Raw genomic sequence first — 23,726 nt, 5'->3', positions numbered from 1 at the left:
ATTTCTAAGCTTACCGTGCTAGGAGTATGCATGGGTGGCACTGCTGATTGTTCACTGGTCATTAGCAGTGCCTGTTTGTCCTGTGGACCCTCAGACCCTCCTTGTGCACACTGCAGCTTGCCCACCATGCCCGCCTCGCACGTGGCCAGCTGCCACAGTGTGCAGATTCCGGCTGGTGCTTCCATCCGAAGGGCTGTCTGCCCGGCCTTCCGTTCCCAAACTCTCACATTTCGGCTCAGAGGAAGCTGCGTCTGACGTGAGCTCCAAGCAGATGTGTAAGATGTTTGGATTATGTAAAATATGACTGCCTGGACCATGGGGATCTGCGCGAGCCGGCCTGGACTCTGCCTCTCCAAATCAAACACCACTTCCCAGCCAACAGGTTTTACAGACCCAGAAAGTTAACTGTTCTCAGCTCAAGTCGCCTCGATCCATCGAACCATCCTCCATCGGTGCTCTGGCGCCCTGGTACACCTGGCACTCGCACAGTGCCCGTGAGATGGCACAGAGGGTACTGTCTCATCAATGGTATCTCCACAATAACCTAGACCAAAACCATGAGATGGCATCGCGGGTACTGTCTCATCAATGGCGGCTCCACATGGACCTAGATCGTAACCCTGGGATGGCACAGAGGGTACATCCCATCGATGGCATCTCCACATGGGCCTAGACTGCAACCATTGGATGGCACAGAGGGTACGTCTCATCGATGGCCTCTCCACATGGGCCTAGATCGCAACCATGGGATGGCACAGAAAGGTACGTCCCATCGATGGCATCTCCACATGGGCCTCGACAGCAACCATAAGATGGCACAGAGGGTACGTCCCATCGATGGTATCTCCACATGGGCCTAGACAGCAACCATACGATGGCACAGAGGGTACGTTCCATCGATGGCATCGCCACATGGCCCTAGACCACAACCCTGGGATGGCACAGAAGGTACGTCCCATTGATGATATCTCCACATGGGCCTAGACCACAACCCTGGGATGGCACAGAGGGTACGTCCCACCAATGGCATCTCTGGATGTATGACGATACATTGAGAACCAAAGCAACGCGTGCCTTTACAACGCGGTTTTTAGTTCGCGATGTATGTCACAACAATGTATGGCATTAGTTTGCATGTCCTTAGAAATGCATAGTAAATGCCTTTACAATGGACCACATTTCCCCGCATCCTAAATAAAAAAACCCTGACCCTAAACGCTGAAACATGACCATACACTATGCCCCCCTGCCCCTAAGCCCCAACAGTAGCATACACTACCACCCTCTACCACTACCCCAAACCCTAAACCCTAAACACCAAAACAGTAACATACACTACCCTAAGCACTAAACAGTAAAACAGTAATATACACTACCATCCCCTGACACTACCCCAAACCCTAAGCCCTAATCAGTAAAACAGTAATATACACTAACCCCTGACACTAAGCCCTAAAAACCCTAAGCCCTAATCAGTAAAACAGTAATATACACTACCCCCCTGACACTAAGCCCTAAAAACCCTAAGCCCTAATCAGTAAAACAGTAATATACACTATCCCCCCCCGACACTACCCCAAACCCTAAGTCCTAAGCCCTAAACCCTAAGCCTTAAAACATCCACTTACCTTTATTTCCTCGTGGTTCCTGTGCAACTTTGCCGTCTCTGCTCCCGGTTCCAGCATCACCATTACATCACACGCGCATGCGTATGCGATGTAATGGTATGCGTCGCAATGTCCACGCGTGGTAACGTTGCATGCGTTGTAACGCATGCGACGTAAAGCCACGCGTAGTGTTGCCGGCGCGGTAATGGCTGTTCGCCGCATCTCCACATGGGACTGGACCGCAACCCTGGAATGGCACAGAAGGTATGTCCCATCAATGGTATCTCCACACGGGCCTAGACCGTAACCATGGGATGGCACAGAAGGTACGTCCCATCAATAGCATCTCCACATGGGCCTAGACCGTAACTATGGGATGGCACAGAAGGTACGTCCCATCGATGGCATCTTCACATGGGCCTAGACCACAACCTTGGGATGGTACAGAAGGTACGTTACATCAATGGTATCTCCACATGGGCCTAGACCGTAACCATGGGATGGCACAGAAGGTACGTCCTATCGGTGGTATCGCAACATAGGCCTAGATCGCAACCATGGGATGGCACAGAAAGAAAGTTCCATCAATGTTATCTCCACATGGGCCTAGACCACAACCCTGGGATGGCACAGAGGGTATGGTTCATCAATGGCAGCTCCACATGAGCCTAGACCGTAACCTTGGGATGGCACAGAGAAGGCACGTAATATCGATGGTATCGCCACATGGACCTAGACCACAACCCTGGGATGGCACAGAAGGCACGTCCCATCGAAGGTATCTCCACATGGACCTAGACCACAACCCTGGGATGGCACAGAAGGTACGTCACATCAATGGTATTACCACATGGGTCTAGATCATAACCCTGGGACGGCACAGAGGGTACGTCCCATCGATGATATCTCTACATGGGCCTAGATCGCAACCATGGGATGTCACCGAAGGTATCTCCCATCAATGGAATCTCCACATGAGCCTAAACCGTAACCTTGGGATGGCACAGAAGGCACATCACATCGATGGTATCTCCACATGGGCATAGATCGTAACCATGGGATGGCACAGAAGGTACGTCCCATCGATGAAGGCTCTGCAGGGGTCCAGAACATGACCATAGGATGGCACAGAAGGTACGTCCCATCGATGGTATCTCCACATGGGCCTAGATCGCAACCATGGGATGGTACAGAAGGTAGATCTAATCGATGGTATCTCTACATGGGCCTAGACCGTATCGGTGGGATGGCACATAAGTTACATCCCATCAATGGTATCTCCACATGGGCCTCGATCGCAACCATGGGATGGCACAGAAGGGGCATCCCATCGGTGGTATCTCCACCTGGGCCTGGACTGCAACCATAGGATGGCACAGAGGGTACGTTCCATCGATGGCATCTCCACAAGGGCCTAGACCACAACCCTGGGATGGCACAGAACGTACGTCCCATTGATGGTATCTCCACATGGGCCTAGACCACAACCCTGGGATGGCACAGAGGGTACGTGCCATCAATGGCATCTCCACATGGGCCTGGACCACAACGATGGGATGGCACAGAAGGTACATCCCATTGATGGTATCTCCACCTGGGTCTAGACCATAACCATGGGCTGGCATAGAAGATACGTCTCAACTATGGTATCTCCACCAGGGCCTAGATTGCAACCAAGGGATGGCACAGAAGGTACATTCCATCAATGGTATCTCCACATGGGCCTAGACCATAACCATGGGCTGGCACAGAAGGTACGTCTCAACGATGGTATCTCCACCTGGGCCTAGACTGCAACCAAGGGATGACACAGAATGTACGTCCCATGGATGAAGGCTCTGCAGGGGTCCAGAACATGACCATAGGATGGCACAGAAGGTATGTCCTACCAATGGTATTTCCACAGGGGCCTAGACCGCTACCATGGGATGGCACAGAAGGTATGTCCCATCGATGGTATTTCCACATGGGCCTAGACCGTAACTACCGGATGGCACAGAAGATACGTCCCATCGATGAAGGCTTTGCAGGGTTCCAGAACATGACCATAGGATGGCACAGTGGGCACATCCCATAACGGTGGCTCCACATGGGCCTACACCATAACAATGGGATGGTACAGCTCGTACGTCTCATTGATAGTATCTCAGCATGGGTCATAGAAAATGACCTTTCTATGGCAAGGGGGTGGTTCCCATTGATGATGGCTCTGCATGGGTCATAGACATGACCCTGGGATGCCACGGTGGTCTCACTGATGGTGGAGCCACATGGTGCCTAGACCATGACCACAGGAAGGCACAGCCAGGCCCATCTCATCGATGATTGCTCGACATGGGGCATAAGCCATGACATGGGGCAGCACATTGTTTTTTACCTGCCAATGGTGGCCCCGCATGGGACCTATACTGTGACTGTGGGATGGCACAGTGGGTACCCCCATATCGATGATAGCCCCACATGGGGCCTAGACTGTGTCCTTGAGCTGGGACAGTTGTCTTTTTGATAGAAGCTCTTCAGGGGATCGAGATTAGATCCTTGAGTAGATACAGCAGTCAATACCTGATCGATGGTGGCTCCACATTGGGCCAGACCAGGAGTGTGCAACATTTGTGTAATTTGCTTTCGCGCAATTCTGAGAAAGTTTTGCAAAATGATGTGAAATTACACATAATTATGTGAAATGCAAATTTGTCATTTAGCGCTATACTTTAGACTGAAATCCATCCAAGCAACAATTTTTGGCACAAGGACACATTTAACAAAAGCACTGCAAACAACAGCTCCTCACGTTCTGTTAATCCGTGCATTCGCAGTAAGTTTTTCTTTTCCGCAAATGGCATCTAATTAGACATAGTGGCATACTGCCATAATTTAGGGAGTTTCACATTATTAGTTTTATGCGAAATCCCCAAAATTATGTCAATTGCGCTGGTGTAAATTAAGTTTCGCCCAGGCCAGCCAGACCTGGACCATAACCATGGAGTGGCACAGTGGCTCACATATATGAAACAATGGTTCCTTATAGGATAATCATTTATGTATAAATATTAGTCATAGTTCATGACAGAATAAGAAACTAATTGTGTAAAAACAGTAACATCAGCCATACCCAATTTTTTATGCATCCATGATATTTATTATATCTTGACCATGCTTAGTCCCCAAGTGATCACAATGTGTGTGAAAATTAATAGAAACATATATGTGAGTATAATGCGAAAAGGCAACGACACAATACTGGTGTTTGTTGCGGTTTGATCTGTCAAAGTCCTTAATTTTAATTCTGTAAACAAAGTTATTTAAGAATAAGTACAAATGCCACGGGCGCCTATGGCGTTTCGACCAGTTATGGATTAAGGCGTCTTTGTCAGGACATGAAGTTTATGGGGCAAAAGCCTTACTTTGCAATTAGGAATTAATGGGTCAGAGGTATGTATATCAAAATGTATGGTAGGGCCATGCCTACAAGTGATCTTACTTATTGATGCACTTATTTTAAATAATTCTAATAAAGAAGAGACAAAAAACAATAAAAGTGATGTAATAGTAAAATGGTGTAACCAGTGGCCCATCACCTGTAAGAAATGTAGACTTACTTAGACATTGTATATGTTTTCCACTTATCAGTGGTGTCATTATTGTTCACCTAGAATAGATTTAAATATTTAGCGCAGAACAATATAAAAGTAAATTTCATGATATATCTGATGGAAATTATGAATATATCTAGCCAATGTAAACTGGTATGCTGGGTGTGCCTGCAAATGTTAGATATACTCCTAAAAGCGGCCTCTACTGCACCATGTTGTTCTTGCATCAATCAGAGAATCGCCGAAACAAAAGATTGCAATTTAAGCTAAAAGATTGGTGGTGTAAGGAGGCAATATAAAAATAATTTCTCTGCACTGTTGATAGAGAATTCAACTCTGGTGTGAGCAGGCATCATCACAGTGTTCAGTGTGCCATGCAGACACAAACTGGCAAGATGCACGCAGATGGGCTCGCCCCAAACATCCAAGATGGCCGCCAAGCACGTTGGAAGGTAGGCCTAGCAGAGATCTGTCCACAAGGACTAGACCGGTAACATATACGGATTGTCTGACCACAGAGACTAAAACGGGCCACGAAAAATTAAGGAATGATGTGTTTACATTTAAATGAGGCTATTTATTACAGTGTACGGCCACACCAATTGGTAGAGCGCTAATATACAAGACTGGCATCATTAACTTCTACAATCAATGTGAAGTCTCAGCATTAAAAACCCAACAAGATAGTTTCTTCAATTTACAACCCTAGAAAAATACACTGAGAATAAATTTGCATTACGTTATGCAAATATCCAGCATGCATCTATTAAAACATGCATTCTAATATTTTACAAAGGGGCCATGCCTTTTCAGTCAAAATAAAACTGTAAACAGGTCAGATACTCTTACGATGCGACGACGCATGGTAATATGATATACAGTATTAATTCTTAGTTGTTAACGGAAATTGACTTCAGAATTGGAACTGGTCCTGTATAAGGTTCGAAAAAGGAGAGAACGGTCTTATGCGGAAAGGTGGAGGTGCATTCTTCCACAGTGTTTAGACCTTTTTACAACAGTGTCACGTTTCAAGATCCAGCTGCATTCTGCCTTATTCAGCAATGTTTGAGGTCACCGCCTCCTGGCGGTTTTACCACCTGTTCAAAGACCTGCCAACGTATGTCCTTTTCAGAGTGGCTCATTTCAGCGAAGAGGGTAAACAGTGGGGCAGATAAAACCTTGAGTCTTATTCTGCTGTGCTGTTGGCACAGTCCAGTTTTGACTTTGAGTTGTTTGCCCAATGTGAAATAAGTTGCAAGGGCACCATGCAGCGTAAATTGTGTTGCAATTTGAAGATTGTCTTAGTGTGTATTTATCGGGTCCATTTTTGGGGGCTCCACGCAGGCCCAGACCATGATCATGGGATGGCACAGTGGGTTCACCCCATTGATGGTGGGTTGGCAAGGGGCATACTCCAGGTCCATGTGCCGCTACAATGGATTCCATTCTACTAGAAGCAAGGGCCACCCCACATTCCTTTCGGATACAGAACCATCAACCACTTGTCTCCCAAGTTTTTTTTAATAGGGGTGGAAATGCATTTTTAGAGTTTTGTCAAAACACTCTCGGTCAAGGGCACCGTTTTACGTTTGTACTTTAACTTTATTTGAATTTGTTTTGTTGCAGAATTCAGGGTAAACTGGCTTAAAATGCCTTTAATCTGTCAAGTCTTTAAAATAAAAGTTATGTTCCAAAATTCCCTGAGAAACCTATAGTTTTGTGGGAAACCACAGAGCCAAACAAAGGCAGGAAAATCCACTGAAAACTTAAAACATAAACACATCATGAGTCTGCTCTTGGTTAGAGAAATGAGGCTGGAAAAATGAGCTGTCGGTTATTTCAGGAAATCCACTTGCTAAAGTGATCTGGCAGAGGCATATCACAAATAACACAAGTGTAGCGCAGCGCAGCGGTACCGGCCCTCAAGGCGCACTGGCCAAGATCTTTTAGTGTAATCCCGTTTGATGCTTTTTTCCAACCCAAAAAAGCTTACAGGTGAAGCCACATAGGCCCGCCCCCAGCTACGCGAATGCCCCGCCTCTTTCTATGATATCAGTCAGGGAAGAAAACCACTGCAGTAACTGGAAAACATATGAAATGGACAGCTGCAGCCCAGGCCCAGGCTAGGAGCTTGTCCCTGTGCAGTTTGTAAACTCTCTTAGGAAATAAAGAGCTGGGATCTGTGGATTCATGCACCTGCAATGATCTCTGCGCTGCTCAGTATGCACTGGTAGCTCACTCTCCAATTGGATATATCAATCAATCAATCAAGATTTATAAAGCGTGGCTAACAGCCAATAGGGAATCCAGGCAATTGCAGGTCCCGGAGGCTTCTTCAAGCAGCCAGGTCTTGAAGGCCCTTTGGAGTTCTGGAAGTGAGGTGATGGTTGGAGGTGTGAGGGGAGGCGGGTGCAGGTCTTTGCTGCGATGTGGGAGAAGGAGCGTCCTCCGCTTCTGCTTCAGAAGATGCGGGGAGTGTGGGCAAGTGAGAGGGACGCGGAGCGTGGTCTTCTCGACCATTGGTGGAAGTTGAGGCGGTGGTTAATGTAGGCGGGTCCATGGTTGTGTAGAACCTTGTGTGCGTGGGTCAGCAGCTTGAATTGGCATCCCAGGACGAGGTAAAATTTAGTATTTTCTGCCAAACGAGACTTCTTTGTGCAAAGTCAGACGGCGAGTTTGCACTGTGCAAATCCGAGCTACCCTCTTGCACCTCTCGGTAAAGCTGTTCAAAGCTCTTATAACCACTGCTCTGGAAGGTTTGCTCTTTTTCCCGTTTCCCATCTTTATAAGTCCGAGCATTACTAAGTAAAAGTAATTTCAATAACTGCGTGTCTCGCCATGTGAGGGTGAACCGCGGTGGCCGCTTGTGATCAGGGGGATGCAAATATTGTTTTTGCAACTTTCGCAAATGTCAGCTCAATGTAAAACTTGGCACCTTCGTGAAGATTGGCAGGATTCCCCTTTGCCACGTTTGCATGAAATCATGACATTAGCAACAATTTATGTCATGTGTATCCTTGTTGAACACTGACAAAGTGACTCTGCATGAGACAGACATTAAGAAACAGTGTTCCTCTCCTGCACAATTGTACAAAGAAATGCTCTGCAAACGCTAATCTTGCAGAGAAAATCTCTGCAAACATTTGCCATTTTCCACATGCAAGTCACACAAACAGTCATTTTACAGAGAAAAAAATTCAGCCTAGTTTTCAAGCTTGACTGGATTCAGTTGGAGAGAAAAGGATCTTGCGATGTGGTGATGTCACCATACATTAAAACTACGCTTGGGCGAAAGTATGGCTAAACAGGAAACTTTGCAAACTTGCGGGCAGAAATGGGGAATTAAAAAAAGAGTACTCTTCAAAGATTTGGCACATCCCTAGTGACCATCTCGCAGGTGGGCGTGCCACGTCTTGGAAGATGTGGGGGTCCAACTTTGGTAGTGCCACGTCTTGGAAGATGTGGGGGTCCAGCACATCCCTAGTGACCATCTCGCAGGTGGGCGTGCCACGTCTTGGAAGATGTGGGGGTCCAGCTTTGGTAGTGCCACGTCTTGGAAGATGTGGGGGTCCAGCACATCCCTAGTGACCATCTCGCAGGTGGGCGTGCCACGTCTTGGAAGATGTGGGGGTCCAACTTTGGTAGTGCCATGTCTTGGAAGATGTGGGGGTCCAGCACATCCCTAGTGACCATCTCGCAGGTGGGCGTGCCACGTCTTGGAAGATGTGGGGGTCCAGCTTTGGTAGTGCCACGTCTTGGAAGATGTGGGGGTCCAGCACATCCCTAGTGACCATCTCGCAGGTGGGCGTGCCACGTCTTGGAAGATGTGGGGGTCCAGCTTTGGTAGTGCTACGTCTTGGAAGATGTGGGGGTCCAGCACATCCCTAGTGACCATCTCGCAGGTGGGCGTGCCACGTCTTAGAAGATGTGGGGGTCCAACTTTGGTAGTGCCACGTCTTGGAAGATGTGGGGGTCCAGCACATCCCTAGTGACCATCTCGCAGGTGGGCGTGCCACGTCTTGGAAGATGTGGGGGTCCAGCTTTGGTAGTGCCACGTCTTGGAAGATGTGGGGGTCCAGCACATCCCTAGTGACCATCTCGCAGGTGGGCGTGCCACGTCTTGGAAGATGTGGGGGTCCAACTTTGGTAGTGCCACGTCTTAGAAGATGTGGGGGTCCAACTTTGGTAGTGCCACGTCTTGGAAGATGTGGGGGTCCAGCACATCCCTAGTGACCATCTCGCAGGTGGGCGTGCCACGTCTTGGAAGATGTGGTGGTCCAGCTTTGGTAGTGCCACGTCTTGGAAGATGTGGGGGTCCAGCACATCCCTAGTGACCATCTCGCAGGTGGGCGTGCCACGTCTTGGAAGATGTGGGGGTCCAGCTTTGGTAGTGCCACGTCTTGGAAGATGTGGGGGTCCAACTTTGGTAGAGTTCCTTGTGTGTTGAACCCTTGTAGAAGGCAAAGCGAGTCTATGAGCGCTGTTTTTACATTTCTTTAAACGCAGCACTCCAGGGGCATAAGATGCACATGTTCCAATGACCTTCCTGCCCCTGAGTTCCCTCTTCCATGGCCATGCACATGGCTCCAGGCTGATGTAGCAAAGGCCGTTTCCACTTCTGTGTCTATGGGGAAATGCGTTAGTGCATATGGGACAACGTCTTAAATCATCTCAGGGTGCTGTGAGCTACCGCACTGCCCCAAGAATATTCCATATTTTTTCCCTCATTGTTCCTCACTTTGCTGCCAGGCATGCCAAATGGGGAGGATAAGAAACGGGCTTATTCCTTGGGGTGGGTGACTGCCCACCCCAAGGAATAAAAACACTCCTTGTTAGGGTGAAACCTCAAAGTCACTCAATGAACCTGCGCTCAACCCGCTGCTAGCCGTCGCACAGAAGAGACAAGCTTCATTTAGGGCAATGTGTACCGTATTTATGAACGGCCACCACAGTAATAAAGTCAGAACACTAAGCGATAAAACTCCCAACCCAAATGACAAAAACAGAGACAAATCTAATGCGTAAAATGACAACACAATGACCAAATCCAAAAAGGGGAACCAGAGATATGGATTTTTATGTTTTAAGTACAAATAACGCCAAAAAGCACATAGCACCAACGATAGCTTGGAAGACTTTGGAAGTAGTAGGCCAGGACCTAGTCTGTAGCTACTACAGCTCAAAATTACAGATTAAAATGTATAGTTTATACTCCCCCTATGTGCCAGCAACAGCCTGACTAGTGACAAGGCCACTTTGGGCCCAGGCACTGGGGACAATGACATTTCAAGACCCATAAATCTCCCACTCTTAAATATTATGCAGCCTACCTTTTGGGCAGCAAGGTGTGCTTTTGGATGACTTATTTCATATTTAAATCAGGTTTTCCTACCTCTCAAAGGGGTGATTTGGACAGGTCTGTGCAGCTGCGTTCAGGCTGCTGCTGTCAGGCTACACCAGGCAGGCCTGAAGCCATGATTTCACAGCCGCTGGAGTGGACGGCGCAAAGGCGCTGCAGTCCACGGGGGGAGTGGGGGGTGTTTAACTTACCATGCCAGGGGTGTACTTCTGCCCCATATACTAAGCCCTTTTTGATATGTTTAAAAGGGGCGCACAGGCACTGGACTCCAGTTTAGCGAGGTAAAGGGCACAGACTTCTAAATCCTGCGAAAAAAGAGTCCAGAAAAGGCTAGAAATCTGGGGTGACCTTGTAGAAAAGGCAGATTTCCTCCAGGGAGTCACTCTTTTGAGGGTGTTAGTGTGAACTCTCATGGAGATGTTGGCATGGAAGTTGCCAGCCTTTGTTTACTGCTGCCAGGGGCAACAATGGCATCTGCTTAAATACTCAGGAAGGGGGCGCTACGGTGTTGGAACCCACCGCCCCCCAAGCATGGCCAAGAATGGGGGTCCCTACAAAAGAGTCTCAATGCCCCTACGATAAGTGTGAAATATCACCCACAGGAAGCGAGGGCCTGTTTTACATACCAATGGCATCACAGGTTTCTATTGAGCGTGATGACATCAGCAGTGGACTGTGCCATGGCAGAGGGGGGTTTGTGGGGAACTATATGGGGCTAATCAATATGAGAAGAGGGACAGGCATCACAAATGAACACATATTTACGAAAGAAGACCTATGAATTGGGGGGCGGGGGTGTACGTATTTGTTGTTCCCCACAAAATGTTTATGAGTATTGCATTTTCGAATTGCCCACAGTTCGCGCAGATTGTAGGTTTTCCTGTGCGCTTTTGAAGTTGTTTCTCTGCAAAGTGTGAAAATACAACTCACAGAGTAGGCTCTATGCGAGTGTCATACTTCTGGCATAAATCTAAACTGGAAAAAGGATGCACCAGGCCATTCCGAGTTTTGGACCCGAAGCAGAGGACTAAAGAACCATGTGTTATGTGCCCTGCACCAAGCTGCACACGTCACAGATGCACACTCTTTTCCTGCACAATTTTGCACTGGATTGTATTTGGAAGATAACATTGCGGCAAGCGTGCGCGGGGGTGTTTTTCAGTAGATGTTCCAAAACACAAATCTTTGCAAATGAAAGCAAAGCTGCATGTCTCTGCAGACCTTCTTGAAAATATAAAACAGACCATAGCCTCTTCCAGGTCTTTCTGATTTCAGTGTGGCCATGTGTCCCATCCCAGGAGTGCTTGTGAGCCTCAGACATGAACTGGACAGCAGTGGGTCAGTACTGTCGGCCCTTCGAAAGGCTGGAAGGGCTGAAGCGGAGTCAGTCTGACATGCAACTGAGGCTTCCACAGCTATACAGGTCTCGCAGATGGAGGGCCTATCAGGAAGCGTCCTCATGAATGAATGAACAAATGAGTTCCTTTCAACATCATCACGCTGCAGAGGGGGCTTGTGAGGGTCTTCTTCCTTGAGTTTTTAGCCAGGACTCCCGGGGGTCAAAGCGCACTTGGGCACCAACCGAAAAAGTGTGAGGCACGAGGATGAGATGCCGAGCTCCAGCAAGAGGGCATTAATCCATCGATAAGGACCCCAACACTTGAGCCTGCCTTGAACTGGCGGAGAGTACTTGTAAAGGCCTCTGGCCCACTTCTTACCTAGTCGGTGATATATTGTGTTTTCATTCTTTCCCGCGCATGTCTAAGTAAGCGTTTTGTGTAGATTTATATTTAAGTCTTCGCTGCAGGGCAGGTGTTGGTGCACATAATTGTGCATAACTCGGTGTAGCAGGCTGTCCGTGTGGGTAAGCATGTGAGTGCCTTACATAGGCGTGGAAATGCGCTACTCAAGTGTTAAAATACAGTGTGCCACGTCACATTTAACGAATGTTGTTCCCTTCTACATTTTTACATCCTCAGATTGCACGCACCTCCAAAAAAAAGCTTCCCCCTCCATGTTCCCAAAGCCCGGCGTGAAACATGGATGTCAACATAAACCTATTGAATGTTCACTCTCTTTTCTGCCTCTCTAATGGCCTTCGCCTTACCCTCCAGCCTCTGCCTTACTCTCTCTGAGTGGAGCATGCTCTGCGTTTTACGCCTGCCTGCCTTACTCCTATTAATGCACTCCTGCAAAGTGGCCACACCGCATTTCATGAACCTCAACCTGTCGTTCTTTGAGACCCATGCATACCCCTGCAACCTACATATCTAATCCCCTCTGGCGCATCACCCCACTGAGCACTTGTGTGCACTCACACTAATATTCACACTAAACTCATATTATTTTAATTTACCACAAAGAGGCAGGAGTAAATGCATCCAACTAACCTACAACAACCACCCTAACCAATGTCCACTCGACTGGCCTCTAATCTTGCCTTCCAGAGTAGTGTGCTACCAGCAGTAAAGCGCTTCAATGCCTCATCAGGGCACTAAGTGCTATGATTGTAATTACACTACACGACAATGCCCACTCTTTGCACCAGTGCATGAGGAAGCCATGGTACATTTTACACAAACCCTCACCGTTGGACTGGTGCCCGTCACTCAGTCCACAGCACTGGTACATGGCGAACCCTAGATGCACCCAACACAACAACCCATAGAGCAGTCTATGGTGAACGCATTGTGCACGCCGTGCACTAACCCACCCTTGCATGAATCCATGTTGGACCCATAAACAGCACACTCAGTGCATGCCCTGACACTTGCACTGGTTCACATTGTACCCAAAGTGCGCTCAGCCAACTAGTGCACCAGTTGCTGATTAGCTTCTAGTGCTTCCAATGCCCGCGCTCTTGCACAAGTCCATGGTGAAACCATGGTGCCCTTAACCTGCACACACCTCCCACTGCACTATTGCAAGGTGAACCCAAGTGCATCAAAGCACACCCAGCCCTTCTGTTAGTCCATGGGTATCTAGGCACCTTCCCTCCAGACTCCGCCCACACTCAGTCACTGACACAAAAGACGGCATGAATCTCCTCCGAGGGTGAAAGGAGGAGCCGGAGAGGTCTCTCAGGGAGAGAGCCCGGCCGGCATTCCCGGGGCCTCAGGACCGTCTCTTGGTGACAACAGAGCATGGGCCAGCCAGGAAACAGAGGGGCGATGAATAGAGGGGCGGGGGGCAAAGCCCTGAGAAGGGGACGGGTGGTGGAAATGGGGAGCGAGGCAGGATGGGAAGGTTACCCCTGGCACCAGTGCAGTGAGAGGGGGCAACAGGCAAAGGGGCACCGAGAAAAGAGCAATGTAAAGAGGCAATGTAAGATAGCACGAGACGGGGGAGAGAGAAAGAGACAAATAAAGCGAGAGCGAGAGAGAAGAAGGATTGGGAGAGGGGGGATGGAGAGAGAGAGGTAGAGAGAGGTTGGGTTTTTATTTTTTTATGTGGTTCTACTTTTATTATGTTTAATTTTGTTTTCATATATCAATTTACTGAAAGGCAACCGCTAACAATAGGTCTACAATCTTTATATTAGAAGTACAATTATTCCAAGGAGGGGATAAAGTTCCCAAAAATAAGTGAACGATGGAGAAGGGGATTTTGGAACCAGAAAGTTAAGTTAATTTCAGACCAAACGCTTTTCCAGAAATTGTACACATGTGGACATGCAAAAAGAAAATGAATTAAATCAGCGGATGTGGGGGAACATGTCCAACAGGATCCGGGAATGTCAATGTCTTTTATTTAGGGCAACCGGACATAACAGAAGTCTATTATAAACGGAAAAGAGTGTTTGTGTGGTATTGGCTGCTCTAGAGGACTTCCTGATTTTAGTCCATATTTTGTTCCGCAGGAGAATCGGCCAATCCACCTCTAAATCCCTTTCCGAAGATAATTTGACCTTAGTTTTTTCTCTAGCTGTTTGTGAGGTACGAAGATGAGTGTAACTAATAAAAGCTCGAGGACAAGTGCGAAGGAGGGTGTGTAAAATGTTGACAGACTGGAGGGCAGGAGGGCTGTGAGATACAAATTGGGCATACACAATGTAAAGGGGCTGTTTCAGAAGAGTATATTTAGACTGGAAAGAGGGAGGTAGGTCAAAAAGCTGACTAGCATGTGAGGAGGGTATGACTTCATCCTTAAGAAAAAGTTGGTGTACCCAGATTAAGCCCTTGTATCTCCAAGATTTTCAAAAAAAGGGTTTGCCGCAAATCAGTACAAATGTATTATGCCATATTGTGGAATTGAGAAAAGAGTCTGAATCTGTAGGAGGCATCGATGGACCAGAATCTAAAATTTTGCATGTATGTTTAAGGATGGGAGTAGATATAGATTGTGGTTTGCGGGTGAAAGATAAATATTCTTGAAATTAAAAAGGATATAAATAAGAACGTTCAACGTCCACCCACAAAGTACAATCCAAAGAGAGTTTTCATAAATCAAATAAACTTGCACTTAAAAGAATGAAAACGAGGCAGGCTCATGGGATAAAGTACCCCCTGACGTAAATGCCCTTTTAGAAGTTCATTGCATTCAGAGGGGACTTTCAAAAGGCATAACATAAGACACTGTAAAGCTGCCATGAATCTGTGTCTTCAATCTCTGAACCCATCTTTAACACATCGACTCCCACCATGCATGCTGCTTGGAAAGCAACGCGATCATTCGGCTATGAATAGACCGGTATTGATGACACCCACCCTAGTGTGCATTCCAAACTTTACTCTAGTGTTTACTTTTAGACTTCTATATGTGGCAACAACATACTCTTGCTGGACAGTACATCAGCTGTGAAGGTGTTACACTAGTATGGAAGTGTCCCGAATCATATGGGCGCCTGCTTTACACATGCATATGTAGAGTGAGGTGTACATTTCCAGACACCCAAAGCAGTGCTTAATTTGTATAAAAAAATATTATAATAAGGCTCTCGTCACAAGGCCACTGCAACTGCACCACACATTGCCCTGCCGGTGCTGCCAATGATAGTAACAACACAACTACTGACCATCACACTCCTACAAAAGTGACAATTCAGACTAGTGCAGACCCCCAAAGCTATAATAAGAATGGTTTGAGCGGCAGGTGAGAGTCATTTTTTTAACGTATATTGAATTAATAGTTACCTGTTGTTGTGGTCATCTATAAAATAGTCAGAGAGCGCCACCTTGTGGCAGGCTGTCACAAGCGCCGTGTTAACAATTAAGTGTGGCTGCTAAGCACTGGAAACCACCGGCTCAAATGAAGCACTTACCCAAAGGTATTCAAGGTTTTCTAAGTTTGGTTGAAGTGTGTACGAGGGGGGAGGGGGAAGCACGCTGTAGATATAGAAAGACAGCTTGCCCTAGAAGAGGACCCCTATGAGCACCAGAGGTCAGTGTTATTTCTCCTGGGAGGTAATATATGGTTTAATTGAGACATTATGTCACCGTTGTCTAGTTGGGTGGAAGCGGCGGGTGTGGTTACGAAGGATGGGTGTCCATCAAGCCCCTGACACAAAATAAGAGGACCAGTAGAGCAGAGCTCTGGGGGGAGGGACCCGAGATATGGTACCCAACAAAGGCGTCCATTTTATGAAGCGCATTGAAGGGATTCATTATGAGATTTTAAAATGTTTTGTATTTTATTGCATACATTTTGTAAATTGTAACCTTCTCACGGGCGAAGCAAAAGTCTGGAACCTAACATAATTATGAAATACATGTTTAGCTGTGTGTACTTGCACTTTAGGGGAAGAGTAGGGTAGCTGCGGTGTTAAGTGGACTCGACTGACTTACTTATGAATACGGGTGATTTTCAAATGATACCGCCCTACACCTTCCAAGGCTATAATCTCTGTACCGGTAACCTGGCGACGGTTTGTCCGAGTTATAGTCTGCGGTCTAGCGCCTTGATGTCGAGAGGCGCTAGCATACAGCACTGTGTCCTTTGGGAGGCGTGGATTCTGCTGTCCCCATGCTCTCGGAACGACAGAACCAGGGAGGGTGCAGTGCAGACGGTACATTGAGCTGGGGACGGGGATTGCCCTGCACTTTTATATCAACACCGATTGTCTTATTTTGTATACATTTTAAAAACATGAGGTTTATTGCCAATGCCTCATGCAGCACAATTTGGAAAGTGTTGATTTTATTTTTGAAATATTATGAGTACTATGTTGTATGGCTCACATTTGTAAGCACAAAAAAATAAAAATGGTTGACTTTGAATTGAGAGGCGACTTACAACAGGCTTAGAGTGTATTTTATTCCTTACTACGGAGTCGTACCATTACCCTTGCCCCAAAAAGCTTCATTGCCTGGCTGGTCTCGCGCAGAACACAGAATCTGTAGAGCTAAATGGAACACTCCAGCATACAGCTACGAAAACATAGTTAATCTATGTGACTTCTAAAAATATTGGCGGTTCACATTGCGTGGTACCATGCAGAGACATTCCTGCCTATGCGCAATGAACTCTATCACACAAAAACATAACATGCCGCCATAACAGGTTTTTTAGGTCTCGGCTGCGAAGGCTGCGCTTGCGCAGTCTCGCTCCGAGATTTAATGACTTTGAGTGACTTTGAGAAGAGGGGCTTGCACCCGCCCCTCTTCTCTCCTGTTCTCCATTGGCTGGCCTCTTAAATGCTGGCCAGCCACTGGAGAAGAGGTCCAGTCACTCCGTTGAAGCCCCGTCCTTTTCGGATCGGGGGGCGTGTTTTTTCGTTGCTTTTCGCAGGGCGTGTTTTTCTCTCCTCCAGCCAATGGCAAGAGGAGAGAAAAAGAAACACGCCCCCGAATCCGAAACCGAGGCTGCGTTTCTCCGAGGCAGTTCTTCTCTGCCTCGGAGAAAGGCGGTGGTGTCCCGGCGTTGCTCCCTCACCTGATCTCCTTGTTTTGCTATCGGGATCCGCACCGTGCTTTGGACGCCTTTCCCCCTTGTTTATTATACCGCTTCCGCATCAAAGGATACAAAAGCACACTGGTTCTAGTCCTTCTTCCGTGTCTACAAGTTCAGGCGTCAGTAGACTGGGCGTGTTTCTCACGCCTGCGCACTGGGGCTTTTGATAAGAGGGGACCTGAAACTTGAAGGAAAAGTTTGCTACTGTTTCACTGCCGTTAGCCGCAGAAGATTCCCTTTCCGCCGCGCAGACATGTCGGGGGCTTCAAACGTTACGACCATGAAAAAGCTGGTGCATCAGCTGCGACTGGAGGCCAGCCTAAACCGTGTGAAGGTGAGAGACACCATTTTCTACTCCTCGGTAACTTGGGAGCAAGGGGAGGGTTTCTGCCCCGCCTTTCGGAAGAGTCGGAGACAGTCTGTTTACTACTTTTCTCAAACGAGTCTTAGAGATGGTTCCCGTTTACTGTAGCAGACAAAGAAAAAATGGGGGTTGTACCTGCAGTTCTGTTTCAGTTGCTCTGCTCATGTCAACATGTGTCCTGTGTTTTTCTCAAACTGTAGCCGCACCCGGAAGCCCGGTGGTTCCCCTTACATCGCTTCCCCTAGCAACTTGAAAAATATGGGATATCTCCTTTACAGTTTTTAGCTCCTCTGCAGAAGTGTGCTTTTTGGGTTAATAGTTTCCCATCACATACATGCCAGCATTTTAGAACAGGCAAGTGGAAGATGTATGCTACCAGTATTTGATGGAAATGACAAGAAGCTCTAAGTACACAAGAGCAGGCAGGGCACGGAAAGCAACAGGTGTCTCTCCTGGCAACGCGCTCTATTGTTTGTTAATTGCATCTGACCGACTACGCCCACTTTTACATTTGTACATAGGTCTTCGGAGAGTACGAGTCGCCTGAAAGTCTTTGGCGCCCCAGTGACAATGAAAATATATCTGCCCATCTTTGTCACACTCCTTGCACAAATTTCTCAGCTACGCTGTCGACCGCGCTAGCCCTTTATTTCATGGATCTGTATGAATTAAGGGACATGTTTTCAAAGAGCGCAGCAAGTTAAGTTTCTACATTGCCTCAGCAGGAGATAGCAGAACTGTGACTTATCTCACAGAAATGGCACTTTTATACTCTCTCCATGTGCTGGCGCACTTGTGGTTGACCAACGCAAGCACCCTTGCGCCATAGTGCAGGTGTCTGCATTGTGGTTCATATCGCTTTTGTGCAAGAAGGGATGTCTTCCTGCATAAAAAACCTCGAATTTTAGATTATTTCCTCTTCATAATGCGTTCTGCAGAGTGCAGCACACCCGCAGTAAGGAAATAACGAGGCAGGCGCACCATTTTGGTGCAAATCAGTGTCTACAAGTCTATGGGTTTGTGTCCGAATCCATCACTGAATGCAGATGAACACTGATCCACCAGCCATAGAACTCCTATCTGATGCAAAGCAGTGCAATGTGCTGCGTTGCGTTGTTTAAAAAAAAAAAAAAAATTCACAAAGCCACGCGAAAAATCATTTGCGTTGCTTTAGGTTGCTTTATGCATATCAAGTGGGATTTTTTTTGTCAGGTTTGCATTACAACTGTAATGCAAACCAGAGGCACAACATTTCTAAATCTGGGCCTTTAATGTTAACACAGATCCATCGTAGTGGGAGGTCATGTAAATGCTTAAATTGTGGCACCCTAATAAAAACCCTTAACTGGCTTTGAATTGGGTTTAGTTCATCATGGAACAGACTCTTTCCACTTTATGCAGAACGCAAATTTACAGTGCGATATCCGCCTGGCTCCAGAACTTGAAAGGAAGCTTTAATGTTAATTAACAGGGATGGCTATGTTGTCTCTCTTTGGGAAAGCCCTTTTGGGATTTATGTTCAGTCCTCATTACTACAACTGTTGGTGCTGAAATCTCCTCCTGGAAGTGTAATTAGAGTAGATCAGACTGGCTGATTTATTAAGATCTTCCTTTTAAGCCTTTTTGCAGAATGGTGTATGGTGAAATGATATCTCTTTGATCTGAAACACATTGCTGTGGCTGTACTTGGCACTCAAAGAAACTCCTTTGTGTGTGGATGTGCTCCTTGTCAAAGAAAAGAATGCTGTTACTCTTAGTGAAGTTAGCCAATGGCTGAAGAGAGCTGACCCATTGTCCAATGGTGTATGCTGTAGTGGACGGAAGAAAATGTAAATGACAAGAAATAAACAAGTGAATTATGACAGCCGACTGAAAGCTTCTATATGTAAAAATAGTATGCACATATTAATATCCGCAGGCTCATGCAAGACAGCAAATGCAGGCCTTAGTTTAATCACAGTCCTGTATCTAGTCCAATCACAAGGAAGTGCAAGGTTAAAGAGCAGGATAAAAGCACAATGGGTTATGTGGGTCAGGGTGGTAGGAACTTTGCGGCTCTCCGCAGATAGCGGAACTTTCCTTCACAGAAATGTTAGGAAAATGTGTTTCTTACCAAAGTTTGATGTTTGCAAGTGCTTCTGGGTAAAATTAACTAGTGAGAGCCACACAAGTCAAGCTCCCTTGCTTGTGTAATTTAAAAATAAATAAATGTGCAGGTTGCCTCAGGTGCCGGCTGAGCTAGGGCCTAAAATCCACAGCTACTCACATTGGAAAACAAGCATTTACAATGCAATGGTCTCGGCATTGGTAAAGTTAGAGCTATTGGCATTGCTCGACATTCTTTTTGTTTATGTTTTTGTTTTTAAAACATGTAAAGAAACGGCATTGTCATGAGCAATGCCAATAGCTCTAACTTTACCAATGCCGAGACCATTGCATTGTAAATGCTTGTTTTGTTAATGATTGTTCCTTTCTGGAAAACACTCTTCGTTCCATTGTTTGAACAGCAGCTGCCTGCTGGCTCTGACGTCACAACTCAACAATAATACGTGAATATAGTTGAGCAGCCGAGTAACTTCTTGTTACGGGTGATTTGTGATGTTAAAATGACAATGTAATTAGTAGATTAGGAGGCACTTTATAGTTCTGGCATTAGCCTAGACCTCTTGAGTTTACTAATATATATGTAATATATAATATATATATCTATACATATGTTTTACCACGATTGCAGGCTCTCATGCATTGTGCATTTATACTACACACATCAAAGGTATCTAGCCTTGAAAAATAAAACCAAAGCATGCTAACAGCATGGAGCATAGGATGGGAATAAACGCCTTAAATCTCAACATGACTAAAGTGAACATAACTTTCGTAGGTACCATTGAGTTGAGTAACAATAAACATCTGGTATTCAGTGCCAAGATGCTTACGGGTGAACGTGTGCTTTACAAATACACATGTTATGTTATGTTAGGTCAAAAATGTCTTATCGAAAAAATGCCCTTTGACATCCATCTGTAGCCCCAATATATCGATCCAGCGGCAAAAAGTGAGCTGGTCTCGAAAGATAAGTTTAACTTCTGGCCACAGAGACAGAAGTTAGACCTGAAGTGCACTAGGCATATCTTAACTAAAAACATTCCATCAAATTATATTGGGCTTGACCGACTCAGTGAGGCTCCTTACACCATAACAGCACCCATCTGTGGCGCTGGTCCAGCACCAGCATCTGGAAAAACATGAAGGCTGATAGGCTAATGAGCTTTAAATCACATCTCAAGATGGTAGTGACGCGGCTGGAATACACGCTCTTCCGGATATTCAAGTCCACCATCTAATCAGGAAGAGCTGTCGACCAAGACGACCTTGGCTCCACTCCAGGCCATTCAACCTTGCCAGGCCATGAATCAAACTCTACTACGTTCACCAGTGAGCTGACCCTTCTCAGGAACAACATTCAGTCACTTGAGAGGCAACGGAGGAAACCCAACTCCGGTCCGATAAACTCGCCCAAGGCATTCAACGCAAAGAAATCCCGAACCAAGACCCACGTGGTCTGCATCTACTCAAGTTGTACAACCTTCCAAGAGTTAGTCAACATCTACAATATGTCTGGGGCACAACCAATTGTGGCATTTCACCTGTGTGTGATCTTAGCTGACCTTCTATTTGCTCACATCTCTTTGCTGAGGTCGCCGCCTGGCGTATTCCTACAGGAATCCTTGCCAAGATCTGCCGTCATCGTCCTGTTTGGGTGCCTGCCAAGCCTGAGCCGCCAAGCTGTCCTCTGACTCATCGACACCAATGGAGCCAATGTAATCAAGGCCTCTGTTCCACAAAGGCTGCCCCCAGCTCCAGGAGCAGGCAACGGGCACCCTACCCTTGATGAAAGCCCAAGTGGATCTACTGAATCTGCCGCAAATCTTATTCTTACTGCACAAGTAGGCCGAACCCACCATCTGCCAACACATACCCAGTCTCTCACTGGGAGACAGCAGGTTGGGAGGTGGGAGACTGCGCGTATCAACGTGCTTCCCTGCTACATACTCAGGGATCTTGATGAGTCTTGCTTGCCCCTAAATACATGGGGACCCCATGAGGAATAGGCTAATATCCATACCAGGAATCTATACAGTCCTGTATGATGATTTCTGCATTCTTCAGGCCTCAATATTTTAAAAGACAAAAATGATGCTCTGATGAAGTCCACATGTAGTGGACGAAACGCGTTGGATGTTCTGTGTTATTCCTATGAGAAATAAAAATTACCTTGGACGCAATATGGAAAGAATGGACTAACTTTCTGGGGAATTTTGATTGTGTGATGCACTTCACATTTACATGTTAAACATACCCAGTCTCTCCATCCAACGCACCACCAGCTGCCTGGGTTCCGCACCTCCAAAGACAGAAATACTCAGCTCTGGGTATCGGGAAAGAGTTCCACCTGACCCAAGAAGAAGCTGTAGAGGTACCTTTCCTTTTACGCTTGTAAGCGCCCATGGAACAATTTACTACGGTGTCCTGTTATTTCAGTTGCACCCATGTATAGGGGAGGCAATTAACCCTTCTGTAAGGTAGACGCCAGTAAATACAACTGGAAATCGTCCTATCCCTCCCGACTGAGTAAGAAGGGATGTTTAGCTTAGCTCCATTTTCCATCCCCAGTTCTTCAGAAGCGTGCGCCTCTAGTTGGTCATCTAGCCCCGTGCATTTACCTATAGGAGGCGGGTCCTGATGGGCGGGGTCTCTATGCCAGGGATAATGAGCAGCTCTTTCGAGTCAATGGGAAACAAAACAGACCAAATAAGGTTGAGCTCCCTGGCTTAACAAGCTGCCCAGGAGAGCTGCGACAACATCCTTGGATCTGCCAGGACCTCCCCAATGCGGCTCCAACTTAGGACAGAGTTAAAGACGCATCACTATAAAGAACACCACCTCACAACGCATTAACAACACGGCTCTGATCCAGGAACCCTGCTTCCTCTTCACTCACTCCTTGGCTGTAATTTTGTCTTGGACCCTCTAGAGTGCTATCTTTCCAGCTATGTTTGTGCTATACAAATGCCAGATGCATACATAGATACATATACACATACATACATAAATTGTCTCTTTGCATTAAGCTAAAAAGTCAGGCCCTTCTTAAAGGAAGTTGTTCTGTTGAAGGGGGCGAAGCTGGGAAACCTCTCTTTCTTTGTCCCCTGGCCCAGTCCCCATTCATCGTTGTCTATATAGGTGGGATTTTGCACATCAAAAATGGACCCCAAACTGTACTTCAGGCATCATGTAAACAATATGGAAATACGAATGAATAGTTATAATCCTAACAAAAACATTATACAATATCTGCACACAGCCCCAACACATACCTCCTTCTCATATTACTCCAAAGGGAATCATACCCATAGAATCCTTGAACTATGTAAAAAAAAAAAAACGAAGTCACGTCAACTTCAGTCCTTTTCAAATAGTATTCCAGGGACCCAGACCCGAGGAGGGCCGAGCGGCTCTTCTTCTTCGCTGGGTGGCCGGGGCTTCTTAGTGCACAGCCCAGCACCGTGGAAGTCCCGGCATCTCTACGCCTGGGACTAAACCTTCTACGCTCTGGTCAGACAATGGCAGGTTGGACCGACTTTAGACTCTGTAGCTATTGACGGAGGCCTAGTACCCGAGACCTAACCATTGTACAGAGCACGAATAAAAGAGTGTGTCTCCGTAATCCAAGTCCACATCACATGACACAACTTGGCATAATCTGCCTTGTGAGGAGTAAGGAATGTGCTGTAATTCCTTCCCACTCATGACTCACGGCCTAAAGAATAGTCAATATAATCCGCACCACATGATGTTCTAACAAAGCTTTGCATGATCCTAGTCTGACCTCAATGGATTCAGATTAGCATGTC

General features: G+C 46.7%; 1 protein-coding gene across 1 annotated transcript in view; it reads right to left on the bottom strand.

The window, feature by feature from the left end:
- The window catches only part of DCHS1 (dachsous cadherin-related 1), a 357,645-nt gene that overhangs the window by 285,709 nt on the left and 48,210 nt on the right, over window positions 1-23,726 (bottom strand). The window lies entirely within an intron of this gene.

This window comes from Triturus cristatus, chromosome 8 (assembly GCF_964204655.1).
Source record: "Triturus cristatus chromosome 8, aTriCri1.1, whole genome shotgun sequence".
Lineage (NCBI taxonomy): Eukaryota > Metazoa > Chordata > Amphibia > Caudata > Salamandridae > Triturus > Triturus cristatus.
The sequence above is the reverse complement of the archived record's forward strand: the minus strand, read 5'-3'. Positions and strand labels throughout refer to the sequence as shown.